Source organism: Sapajus apella, unplaced genomic scaffold, assembly GCF_009761245.1.
Source record: "Sapajus apella isolate SASKATOON/1434 unplaced genomic scaffold, GSC_monkey_1.0 scaffold832, whole genome shotgun sequence".
NCBI classification, from domain to species: Eukaryota; Metazoa; Chordata; class Mammalia; order Primates; family Cebidae; genus Sapajus; species Sapajus apella.
In genome coordinates, this window is record NW_022437758.1 from 11,604 (window position 1) to 25,413 (window position 13,810).

Genomic DNA, 13,810 nt, shown 5'->3' on the forward strand with positions numbered 1-13,810 from the left:
TCTCTGCTGCCTTTCCAGAACCACGGGCAATCGTCCATCCTCTATCCCTCCCTCCTCTCTGCTGGCCTGTGTTCTGAAGAACCTCAAACCTCTCCAACTGTCCCCTAACCTAAAATCCAAACGTCTCTGTAAACACTGCGTTCTCTTTACTGGGCCACTGCGTGGTCGCAATACAAGTTAAACAATGGCTCCGATTGGCTAAAAATGGCACCTTTCGCCTCTATTTTATAAAATTAAGACAATTTTTGTCACAACATGGTCAAATGGTCTGAAATTCCCTACGTCCGGACACTTTTTTTTTACACACCAATCCCTCCCTAATCTCTACCACTTCTCTTCCCTTCCGTCTGCCCCTCCTTCCTCTGCGGGTAAGCCAGAACCCTCCCTGTCCATCAACCTTCTCCTTTCTCCTTCCCGCCTGTCTGAACCAGGCCCTAATCCAGGACCTAACCCCACCCCAGAGCCTTCCCCCTATTCCTCTGCCCACAACCCACCTCCTCATGCCCCTCCTGTCATCTCCCACCTCGTACGCGGCCTGGCTTACAGTTTAGTCCTGCGGCTAACTCCTCTGCCCCTGCCCGACAATCCCCCTTCCAGAGGTGGCTGGAGCCAAAGGCATAGTTAGGGTGACATTCCTTCCCTTTATCCGAACTTTCCCAAACCGACCACCGGTTAGGCTGCTTTTCATCAGATCCTCCAATACTTCACCCAGTCCTATAACCTCACCTGGAGTGACTTAAACGTCATCCTTACTTCCACTCTCACCCCTAAAGAACGCTTAATATGCATTTTATCGCCCAGTCAACCCCAACGTTACAAAAGGGTACAAAAATTAAAATCTGGCCCTCAAACCCCACTACAGGAATTAGGCAACCTTACCTTCAGGGTGTTCAGTAACAGAGAGAAATCTGCCCGGCGGTAGCATATCTCAGAACTACAGATGACAGCCTCTTCCATAAGACAAACCCCAGCCACACCACCGGCTCGCAGAGGCTTCAGAGCACCCAGACTGCAGCGTCCACCTGCCCTCCCGGATCTTGCTTCCCGTGTCGGAAACCTGGCCACTGGGCCAAGGAATGCCCGCAGCCCGGGACTTCTCCTGAGCCCTGCCCCTTCTGTGCGGGGCCCCCACCGAAAGTCGACTGTCCAACTCAGGTCGCTGCTCCCAGAGTTCCTGAAGCTCCAACCCTCGGCTTGGCGGCTAAAGACTGACGCTGCCTGAGCATCTTGGAAGCCCCCCTGGACCATCACGGATGCCAAACTTTGGGTAACTCTTACGTGGAGGGCAAGTCCATCGCCTTCTTAATCGGCACGGTGGCACCCACCCCATGCTGCCTTCTTTTCAAGGACTTGTCTCCTTGGCCGCCATGCTGTGTGGGAATTGACAGCCAGGCCTCCAGGCCTATCAAAACTCCCCACGTCTGGTGTCAATCAGGACAGCACTCCCTTCCGCGTTCTTTCCTAATCATCCCCACCTGTCCAGTTCCCCTGTTAGGCCGGGATATCCTAGCGAAATTGTCTGCCTCCTTGACTGTTCCTGGGCTACAGCCACACCTCATGGCCGCCCTCTTCCCCAAACCCGTACCTCCCTTCGTAGCTCCCCTTATGTTCCCCAACCTTAAGCCTAGGGTGTAAAACACCACCTTCCCATCCGTTGCTACAAGTCACTCACCCCTCTTCATCCCCTTAGAACCTAACCACCCTTACCCTGCCCAGCCCCATACCCCGTGCCACAACAGCCTTTAAAAGTAAAGCCTGTCATCACCTGTCTATTGAAACATGGCCTTTTAATTCACCCTCCTGCTTCTTCGGCATCTGTACTCAAAGGGGCATCACGTATTCCCTTCCGAAGCCCAAATTTCTTCCCATCTGTTGTAATCTTTCACCAGCATACACGCGCTCCCCCTGCCAACCGCATCCACTTAATTTCCCAAACCCCAACCCCATCCACCAAACAACAGCTTCTCTCCTTCCTGGGTGTGGTTGCTACTTCACCTCAGGATACCAGGTTTTGCTATTCTAACTAAGCCATTGTATAAACTCACTAAAGAAAACTTATCCAACCCTATTAATCCCAAATCCTTTCCTCACTCCTCCTTTTGCTCCTTATAAAACAGCTCTAAAAACTGCTCCCTCCTTAGCTCTCCCCAACCTGTCTCAGCACTTCTTTATTCTATACTGCTAAAGTCCAGGGCTGTGCGGTCAGAATTCTCACATAGGAGCCAGGACCATGGCCTGCAGCCTTTTTATCCAAACAACTTAACCTCACAGCCCTGGGCAGGCCCTCCTGACAATGCGCAGCAGCAGCTGCTGCCCTGATACTCTTAGAATCCCTCAAACTCACAGGCTCCGCCCCACTTACCCACTAGCTCTCAGCGCCTCCAAACCTTTCTCTTTACACCGCACACACTTCAGCCCCTCGCCTTCTCCAGCTCTATGCAGTCGCCCCTACTGCTTAAACCACACCTCAAAACGTCTGTTTCTATTATTTCCTAACTGTGCCCAAATTCACGGCGCTCATTTACTTTTACATGGCCTGCTTTTCTTTAAGTTGCTGGTTTACACTTTTCCTCCAGGCAATTACAGCTGATATTTCGCTCTTCATCTGGCTCCCGTTCTCTGCTCAAACACAATCTTGTTCATGAAAATGAGTGATTGATTATAGATACGGCATGCTTCCTCACACAGCATGAACACAAAAGCTCTCCCTCCACACAGTTACCCCACCAAGCCCTTTAATGGCCACAGCCCTTGCTGGTTCCCTTGGCTTTTGGGTCCAAAGCTCCAGAAAAATGTTGTTTCTATGTAAAGCAGCCTGGCCTCGTATATAATGCCATCAATAAATGAAGAGACAGAGCCCAAAAGCGCACAAATCAGGCAAATGGTTATTCTGGACCTGGCTGGACGCTGTCTAACTGGAGTCACAGCTCCTCCCAATCCTTACTCCTTTAACACCCATCTTTCTTCTTCTCCTGTTCGGACCCTGTGTCTTCTGCTTAGCCTCCCAATTCATACAAAACCGCATCCAGGCGATCACAAATCAGCAGATGTTGCTCTGGGCGACCCACAGTACCGCGCAGTGCCTCCAAGTCCCCCAGCAGCTTAAGCATTCGTAAGGCAGGATGTATTGTCCAGACCCTCCTTATTTGCACACCTGTCCTGTTCCCATTTCCACCCTGTCTCCCCCGCTCAAAAGAAAATATTTTTAGGTGCCCTCGCAGTCCCCTGTCAGGCACGAAGTAACCTTAAGAAACTTCACCCTCAACCCCAGAAACCTGTGCTCACCCTCTCTTCTCTAATTCTTTCTCTCTATATATAAAAAGACAGGTATGGGCCGGGTGCAGTGGCTCAAGCCTGTAATCCCAGCACTTTGGGAGGCCGAGGAGGGTGGATCACGAGGTCAAGAGATCGAGACCATCCTGGTCAACATGATGAAACCCCGTCTCTACTAAAAATACAAAACATTAGCTGGGCATGGTGGTGCGTGCCTGTAATCCCAGCTACTCAGGAGGCTGAGGCAGAAGAATTGCCTGAACCCAGGAGGCGGAGGTTGCGGTGAGCCGAGATCGCGCCATTGCACTCCAGCCTGGGTAACAAGAGTGAAACTCTGTCTCAAAAAAAAAAAAAAAAGACAGGTATGTCAGGTCTCCATATGCAAGCCTGGAGTCTGAAATTCTGAAGTCCTGCCTGCCTGGGCTGATCGTCTTCCATCCCCCTCCCCCCCGGCCTGTGTTCACCATTGTCCCTGAGCACCCAGTGGAGCTTCCCTAGACAAGCCCCTCACCCAACCCTGCCATCTCAACTGTTCTTATGATAATATGAATGCCTCTCACCCATCCTGTCATCTTAACTGCTCTTCTGCCTCACCCCAGCCGCTACTGTAACTGAACTTGTGGTCATGGACATTCCTTGCCTCTACCCCACCACTGTAACTGATCTTACTCTGTAAATTTCCACTGCCCGCCCCAAACCTGTAAAACCAACTCCTATCCCACTGCCCTTTGCTAAAGCCTTTTTCGGCCTTAGCCGACCTGCACCCAGGTCAATAAACAGCCACGTTGCTCACACAAAGCCTGTCTGGGCGGTCTCTTCATTCAAAGCACAAATTTTCAACACCCGGGAGGCAGAAGTTGCAGTGAGCTAAGATCCCTCCACTGCACTCCAGCCTGGGCAACAGAGCAAGATTCCATCTCAAAAATAAAAATAAAAAACAAAGATTATGAGGCTAGCGGAGGCTGTGACCAAGCACATGCCCCAAGCTTTGTCAGCAGTAGCTGAATTGGAACTAGGTTATCACGTTCACAGGGTGCCATGACGGCCTCCTGATTACAAGATCCAAAGTGAGACTGGCACTTCCATTAACATGTACATATGTTTGTCTGCAATCTGTGTATGAGCATTTTCATGCATCAAGTTTTGCCAGGTGTCTCTCATATTATCTTTTATTATAGTCACAAAATTCTGTGCTCTTCAGTATAAATACTTGCCTTTTTATACTTGAACGCTGGGGATGCAAGCGATTTTCCACACAGCCAGCACCTACATTTTCTCCGTGCGTTGGGATTTACTCGGGGTGGCTGGCAAAATAGGAGGGAAACATTAGGGAAAGTTAGAAATTCATATTCTCAAACCTTTTGGAAGTCCGAAAGGTTTTAATGGAATGGGCTAAAGGCAGCTAGTTCATTACGTTAAAATTTTAAGTCATAGGGTGAAAGATAGGGACAATGAAGCTTCCCCAGTGGCCTGTTTACCCACATCCGGTTGTCTCTATTCTAACTGTTCATACATGTAAACCCTGTGCTAAGCAGTCCTCTCAGCAGGAGGTCGAAGGCGAATTACTCGCTAAGGGTGTTTTCTCTGGGCCCAAAACCAAAAGCTTTTATCACTCAAAACCAATCTTTGAACCATGTTAATTATCCACAAGGGTGTTAACTTAAAGCCTCTGTTATTCAATCTATACCAAATAAATGTAAGAAGGTACAGGGAGTCATGGCCGGGTTTGCTAAAACCGCCCTCTAAAAGCAGTTAACAAACATCACCGCCCCATCCAAAATCACTGTACTGGTTGTGAGTGCATTCATTCATCTGTGCCTAAGTCAGGGTCTGCGAAACAAACCTCCACGGGTGGTGTGGCTGTTTTATTGTTTGAATTCATGTTGCATGATGTGAACATGCACCTCTCCCAGCTGCACTCCCACCTGAGAGGCAGCCGAGCTAACAATACCGCCGGGAGCAAGTCTCCTCGAAGGAGAAGAAAACACTGGCAGGATGTGACATTCTGAAGTGCGAGGACTTTTCCCAGGTCTAAAGTTTCTGAAGGTGGCAGTTTGTGTCTCAGTCTCCATGGGGTCCAGAATTTGCTGCATAGCAGGAGGTGACAAGGAGCTGCTGGATTCTTGGGTGACGTGAACACTGGACATGTGCTTGCTCTAAGCTCTGGAAGTCACAACCTCCCTGGGTTGGTTTTTTGTTTGTTTGTTTTTTTTTTTTGAGACGGAGTCTTGCTCTGTCGCCCAGGCTGGAGTGCAGTGGTGCGATCTCAGCTCACTGCAACCTCCTCCACCTGGGTTCAAATGATTTTCCTGCCTCAGCCCCCTGACTACCTGGGATTATAGTGACTCAGCACCACACCAGCTAATTTTTGTATTTTTAGTAGAGATGGGGTTTCACAACGTTGGCCAGGATGGGCTCGAACTCCTGACTTCATGACCCGCTGCCTCGACCTCCCAAAGTGCTGATATTACAGGTGTGAGCCACCATGCCCAACTTTTTCCTCTTTCTTAGAGATGGAGTCTTGCTCTGTCACCCAGGCTGGAATTCATTGGCACAATCTCAGCTCAATGCTGCAACCTCCTGGGTTCAAGAGATTCTCCTGCCTCAGCCTCCTGAGTAGCTGGGACTACGTGTGCCACTATTCCTGGCTAATTTTTGTATTTTTAGTAGAGACAGGCTTTCACCATGTTGGCCGGGCTGGTCTCAAACTCCTGACCTCAGGTAAACCACCTGCCTCAGCCTCCCAAGGTGCTGGGATTACAGGCATGAGCCACCACATCTGGCCCTATCCTGCATCTCAAAGTCCACAAATATTATAAATCACCTGCTTAACTGTCTAGGATTTTCAACTAATTGTCCAATGCCAAGATGAAGGTGCATTCAAATATTTATAATAGGTCAGGATGTGGACTAGGATGTTTTATCCATTAATTGGTTGATTCCAAAAAATGTAAATCTTTGAATCTGAAATAGGGCTGGAGAATTTAGCAAGGTAATATCAATTCCACATGAGCCTTTGAAGATCAATTGTGACATCTGCCTCACAGGAAGCATTGGCATGTGATGTTTCCTTACTAACATGGACTTTAATTTCATTTAGCTACTCTTCTTTTGATTCATGATTTGAAACCCATTTTTTCTTTCGAAAAACCATACTGGCCAGGCACGGTGGCACATGCCTGTAATCCCAGCACTTTGGGAGGCCGAGGCAGGTGGATCACAAAGTCAGGAATTCAAGACCAACCTGACCAACATGGCGAAACCCTGTCTCTACTACAAATACAAAAATTCGCTGGACGCGGTGGTGGGTTCCTGTAATCCCAGCTACTCAGGAGGTTGAGGCAGGAGAATTGCTTGAAACCAGGAGGCACAAGTTGCAGTGAGCCAAGATTGTGCCACTACACTACAGCGTGTGTGACAGAGTAAGACCCTGTCTCAAAAAAAAAAAAAAAAAAAAAACACAACCCATATCATTGGCCAGGTACAGGGGCTCACGCTTGTAATTCCGGCACTCTGGGAGGCTGGCAGGAGGGCTGCTTGAGACCGGGAATTCGAGACCACCCTGGGCAACGTGGCAGAACCCCTGTCTCTACAAAAAATACAAAAATGAGCCAGGTGTGGTGACACACATCTGTACTTCCAGCTACTCGGGAGCTTGAGGGAGGATTGCTTGAGCCTGGGAGGTCGAGGCTGCAGTGAGCAGTGATTGCACCACCGCACTCCAGCCTGGGCAGCAGAGTGAGACCTTCTCTCAAAAAAGGAAAACACCCAAACCCCTCCAAGAGCATAGAACTGCCTTTCCTGTTAGATACCTCCACTGCTGTACATATTGCTCAGTTGTGACGAAACGTCCCTCATGTTCCGTTTTGGATTCCCTGAGGTGCGGCCTATGGTGTGGCCCTGGACTCAGGAAGCCCCTAAAGGAGGGAAGCACACCAGCTGCTGTGGCTGCATTGACTGTTCACACGGGGTTTCCAGCCAGACAGGTGAGCACCTGCAGCAACGCCCTCCCGTCCACACCTGTCATCCTTCCTGCCCTGACTCCAGGTGAGGGCAGAGGGCCTTGGAATTACAGGTAAGTCTTTTTTTTTTTTTTTTTGAGATGGAGTTTCACTTCTGTCACCTAGGTGGGAGTACAATGGCGTAACCTCGGCTCACCGCAACCTCCACCTCTCGGGTTCAAGTGATTCTCCTCCCTCAGCCTCCCGAGTAGCTGGGATCACAGGAATGTACCACCATGCCCGGCTGATTTTTTTTTTTTTTTTTAATAGAGACGGGGCTTCTCCACGTTGGTCAGGCTGGTCTCGACCTCAGATGCTCCGCCGACCCTGGCCTCCCAAAATGCTGCGATTACAAACGTGAGCCACTGCACCCAGCCTCAGGTAAGTGTTCTTTACTCAGTCATTTATTCACTCACTCGGCTAATTCATTCATAAATTCCATTGCTGTAACTTAGTAATCCCAAATAACCTAAACTTCCACCTGCCATGCAATGCCCTCACCACACACATTGCCTGGTCAGCTAATTCTTCCCAGGGATTTCCCATCCCTGTAATGCCATTAAAATGTCTAACTTAGTCCGACAGCTTATAAAAGAACAAGTCAGAGTAAACACAAAACTGGACTTAGATCCAACATATCACAACTGTCACAGAAGAGACTCAGCCGGGTGCAGTGGCTCACACCTGTAATGCCAGCATTTTGGGAGGCTGAGGCGGGTGGATCACTTGAGGTCAGGAGTTTGAAACCAGTCTGGCCAACATGGTGAAACCCCATCTCTATAAAAATACAAAAAACTTAGCTGGGCGTGGTGGCAGGTGCCTGTAATCTCAGCTATTCGGAGGCTGAGGAAGGAGAATTGCTTGAACCCAGAGGGTGGAGGTTGCAGTGAGTCGAGGTTGTGCCACTGCGCTCCAGCCTGGGCAAGAGGAGTGGAACCCTATCTCGAAACAAAGAACAACAAAACATGCTAACAAAATGCTGCGGCACGGTATGACTTGAGAAGTCATTTCTGAGACAGGGGATGGGACCTGGGAGCTGTCCAGCTCCTGAAAATATGCGACAGGAGACAGAAGAACTAAGATTCTCTACACAACAGGACATTGTGCCTCTCGCTGTTGAGGAGACTGGGGGTGGACAATCAACGTGGGGCTAAGAAGCCTCTGGGAAAAGGCCCAGACTGCACTGTTGAGCCAGGCCGGGGGCTCACACGCCCCCAAATTCCCACCCCCAATGCTGTCCAGAAGGCCGCAGGCCACACCACTGCCGGGTGAGCTTGACGAAATGCTGCCTTCTCACATTGGGTTCCAGCAACTAACGTAAAAAATGTAAATAATGTTATCGAAATTAGGATTTTATGTTGTTTCAATTCAAACAGAAATTCAGTTGAGGAATTAATAGCCAGGTGTGGTGCCTCACACCTGTAATCCCAGCGCTTTGGAGGCTGAGGCAGGTGGGTCACCTGAGGTCAGGAGTTCGAGACCAGCCTGGCCAACATGGTAAAACAGCACCTGTACTAAAAATACGAAAATTAGTTGGGTTTGGTGGCACGTGCCTGCAATCCCAGTTACTTGGGAGGCTGAGGTAGGAGAATCGCTTGAACCCAGGAGGCAGATATTACAGTGAGGCAAGATCACACCACTACACTCTAGGCTAGGCAACAGGGCAAGGCTCCTCAAAAAAAGAAAAAAAAATAAGAGAAAAAAGAAATATTTTCTCACTTAAAGTAATAACACTTTGAACTTAGGAAAATTTTCTCAGGCAGAGTTTTCCTTGTTTGACTTAAAGTTTTTCAAAATGCAGTCCAGAGAGTGCCATAATGATATCCACATACACAAAACAGATTTAACACTTACTAACATGTTGCCATGTCTGCTTCATGTTTTTATAATATTAAATATTGCAATTTGCAGATCTCACAAAATTTCACTCCTAAATACTTCAGTATGCACCTATAAAAAAAAAAAGTAAGCATGAAAGTGGGGTGTGGTGGTGGGCGCTGTCGTCCTAGCTACTCAGGAGGCTGAGGCAGGAGCATCGCTTGAGCCTGGGAGGTCGAGGCCGCAGTGAGCAGTGATTGCACCACTGCACTCCAGCCTGGGCAATAGAATGAGACTCTGTGTCTAAAAATCGGCCTCCCAAAGTGCTGAGATTACAGGGATGAGCCACCACACAGGGTTTTGTTTTTTTGTTTGTTTGTTTCTGAGATGGAGTCTTGCTCTGTCTCCCAGGCTGGAGTGCAGTGCTATGATCTCGGCTCACTACAACCTCCACCTCCCCGGTTCAAGCAATTCTCCTGCCTCAGCTTCCCGAGTAGATGAGATTGTAGGCATGTGCCACCATGCTGGGTTAATTTTTGTAGTTTTAGTGGAGTCAGGTTTTCACTATGTTGGCCAGGCTGGTCTTGAACTCCTGACCTCAGGTGATCCGCCCATCTCAGCCTCCCGAAGTGCTGGGATTACAGGCATGAGCCACCTCACCTGGCCACTATGCCTATCTCATTGTATTTCTAAAAGGAGAGGGAAAAGAAATAATTGTATTTCCAGCCTCACAGTAGCTCCATGAAGGAGATAGTATCATTTACCTTTTACAAATGTGAAACAAAAGCTCCAGCTTTTTTTTCTGAGACAGTGTCTCACTTTGAAGCCCAAGCTTGAGTGCAGTGGCATGACCTTGGCTCACTGCAGTCTTGACCTCTGGGACTCAAGTGATCCTCCCACTTTAGCCTCCCGAGTAGTTGGGACTTCAGGGGAACACTGCCACACCTGGAAAGTTTTTTGAAATTTTTTTTCAAAATTTTTCAAAATTTTCAAAAGAGATGGGCTCTTGCTATGTTTCTCAGGCTGCTCTCAAACTCCTGAGCTCAAGCAATCCTCCCACATCGACCTCCCAAAGTGCTGGGATTACAGGCATGGTCGCTCCAGCTTTTTTTTTTTTTTTTTTTTCCCCAAGGCCATATTAGGTTGTTAGTGGCTGAGTCAAAAGAGCCCCAGGGTCTGCTGACTCCTACTTCAGTGTTTTTCCAGCTAGACTACAGCCACTGTCATTCCTGGAAGTTGTCTGACAGTGGACCGAGATGGATTATTTGGGTGTCTAGCACAAACAGAGGAACATCTCTTAGGAGACTGAACCCTGATGTTCTGATGGGGCCAGCATGTATTCTGGGGAAAGGTTCCATAGCTCCCATCCATGACCAGTGAATAGGAATCAGGTACCAGGCGTGGTGGCTCACGCCTGGAATCCCAACACTTTGGGAGGCTGAGGTGGGTGGATCACTAGGTCAGTTTAAGACCAGCCTGGCCAATTTGGAGAAACCCCGTCTCTACCAAAAATACAAAAATTAGCTGGGTGTGGTAGCGGGTGCCTGTAATTCCAGCTACTCAGGAGGCTGGGCAGCAGAATCGCTTGAACCCAGGGGGCAGAGATTGCAGGGAGCTGAGATTGCGCCACTGCACTCCAACCTGGGTGGCAAAACAACACTCAGTCTAAAAAAAAAAAATGCTGGACATTGGCCAGGTGCGGTGCGATGGCACACATCTGTAATCCCAGCACTTGGGGAGGCTGTGGCAGGCAGATCACTTGAGGGCAGGAGTTCCAGACCAGCCTGACCGACATGGTGAAAGCCCATCTCTACTAAAAATATGAAAATTAGCTGGGTGTGGTGGCAGGTGCCTATAATTCCACCTACGCAGAGTGCTGAGGCAGGAGAATTGCATTAACCTGGGAGGCGGAGTTTGCAATGAGCTGAGATCACGCCACTGTACTCCAGCCTGGGCGACAGAGCGAGACTTCATCTCAAAAAAGAAAACAAGTTGGGTGTGGTGGTGTGTGGTCTCAGCTACTCAGGAGGCTGAGGTGTGCAGATCACTTGAGCCCAGGAATTTGAGGCTTCAGGGAGCTATGGTGGAGCCACTGCACTCCAGCCTGGGTGACAAAATGAGACCCCTATTTCTAAAAAACTAATTTAAAAAATTAACAAAATAAGAGAGACAATAGGATAGTATTCATCACCAATAAGAGATCAATCACATCACCCACTGAATCTTGCCAACATGATCAAACTCTAATCTAATGGGGTGAGCATAAATCCAGCTGCAAATATGCCACAAGTACAAAAGACAGAGAATGGGTTCATCTGCACCAGGGAAATCCAGACTTTGAAAAATGCTACAGGCCCAACGGTGTGGACTCTTCCAAAATCCATAGAAAGGAAAAGGGATAGGCCAGGCAAGGTGGCTCAGGCCTGTAATCCCAGCACATTGGGAGGTCAAGGTGGGCAGATCACAAGGTCAGGAGTTTGAGACCAGCCTGGCCAACATGGAGAAACACCATCTCTACCAAAAATACAAAAATTAGCCAGGTTTGGTAGCACATGCCTGTAATTCCAGCTATTCAGGAGGCTGAAGCAAGAGAATCACTTGAACCTGGGAGTTGGAGCTTGCAGTGGACTGACATTGTGCCATTGCACTCTGGCCTGGGTGACAGAGCAAGACTCTGTCTCAAAAATAAAAAAAAAGGAAAAGGGATAGAGGAGAAACTTGTAGATTGTGTCTTTTTTTAAATTTTAGTTTTTGGCCAGGCACGGTTGTTCACACCTGTGATCCCAATCTTTGCACTTTGAGAGACTGAGGTGGGCAGATCACCTGAGGTCAGGAGTTTGAGGACAGCCAGGCCAACATGATGAAACCCCGGCTCTATTAAAAGTATAAAAATTAGCTGGGCATGGTCCCATGTGCCTGTAATCTCAGCTACTTGGGAGGATGAGACAGAAGAATGGCTTGAGCTCAGGAGGCAAAGGTTGCGGTGAGCTGAGATCACACCACTGCACTGCAGCCTGAGTGGAGTTTAAAAAGAAAGAAAATTAGGTTTTGTAGAGAAAGGAGTCTCCCTGTGTTGTCCAGGTTGGTTTCAAACCTCTGAACTTAAATGATCCTATCACATCAGGATAACAGGTGTGAGCACTCACCCAGCCAACAAACTTGGAGATTGAAAGAGGCTTAAAAGACATAACAATGCTCGGGAACTGTTATGGGCTAGAGATGCATACTAGGGCGGCTCTATTCTAAAGAAACAGAAAGAGGCCAGGTGTGGTGGCTCACACCTGTAACACCAATCACTTTGGGAGGCCGAGAAGGGAGGATCACTTGTGCCCAGGAGTTTGGGACCAGCCTGGCAACATAGTAAGACCCTGTCTCTACAGAAAAAAAAAAAAAAAAAAAAAAAAAAAAAAAAAAAAAAAAAAGTTTTTTTTAATTAGCCAGGAATGGTGGTGAATGACTATAGTCCCAGCTACTCAGGAGGCTGAGGGGAGACGATCACTTGAGCCCAAGAGGTCAAGGCTGCAGTAAGCCATGATCACACCACTGCATTCCAGTCTGGGTGACTGAGGAAGAACCTGCCTCAAAAAAAAGAGGAACAGAAAGAAGCAATTACTGTGAATGTCAGGGTTGGGGAATACTTCTGGAGAGAAGGGAGGGGCTGGTATTGTGCCCATCTCCAGCCCCTTCTGGAAGTACAGAGTCTAGTGGGGAAGACAGCAGCACAAGTGGAGATTCAGGCCGCAGCACCGGGAAGTTCCCTTCCACCTTCCCGCCTCCTTGCCCTTTCCTTTGGGGAACAGGAGCATGATTTTCTTTCTTCTTTGCCTTTCTAACTAGATAGAGTTCCTGATGGGAGAATTCCTATACAGGATATATAGCATCAACATCAACAGCCAGCTGGAATTGACGGCTTAGTTGATACCCCAGCCAGGCACATCCCTTATTCCTCTGCTAAGTACATCTGGATGTTGCAGCTGTCCAGGATTCTCAGCCACATGCTTGTCGCCAATTCCCAGAATCTGGAAATCCCTTGGCATTGCCCCCAAAAGGAGAGACACTCACTTACAATTCTGCATAGAAATTGTCTCTTTTTTTTTTTTTTTTGAGACAGCGTCACGCTGTTGATCAGACTGTGGTCCAATGGTGTGATCTCAGCTCACTGCAACCTCCACCTCCCAGGCTCAAGCAGTTCTCCTGCCTCAGCTGGAGTTACAGGCACCTGCAGCCATGCCTGGCTAATTTTGTATTTTTAGTGGAGATGGGCTTTCACCATATTGGTCAGGCTGGTCTTAAACTCCTGGTCTCAAGTGATCTGCTCACCTAGGCCTCCTAAATTGCTGGAATTACAGGAATGAGCCACCATGCCCGGCCATTTCTGTGTCACCCCCCCCAGGCCAGCCTCTGCATATTTGGGCTTGATGTGGCTGTGGCTGTCCAGCTGGCTACCTGTCATTTTTAGTCTCTGTGTCTCCTCGATCCTTCTCAGCTGCCCATAAATTCATTTTCTTTTCTTTCTTTTCTTTTTTTTCTTGAAATGGAGCTTTGCTCTGTCATCCAGGCTGGAGTGCAATGGCATGATCTCGGCTCATTGCAACCTCTGCCTCCCATGTTCGAGCAATTTTCCTGCCTCAGCCTGCCACGTAGCTGGGACTACAGATACGTGCTGTCATGCCGGGCTAATTTTTAGTAAGATAGGTTTTCATCATGTTGGTCAGGCT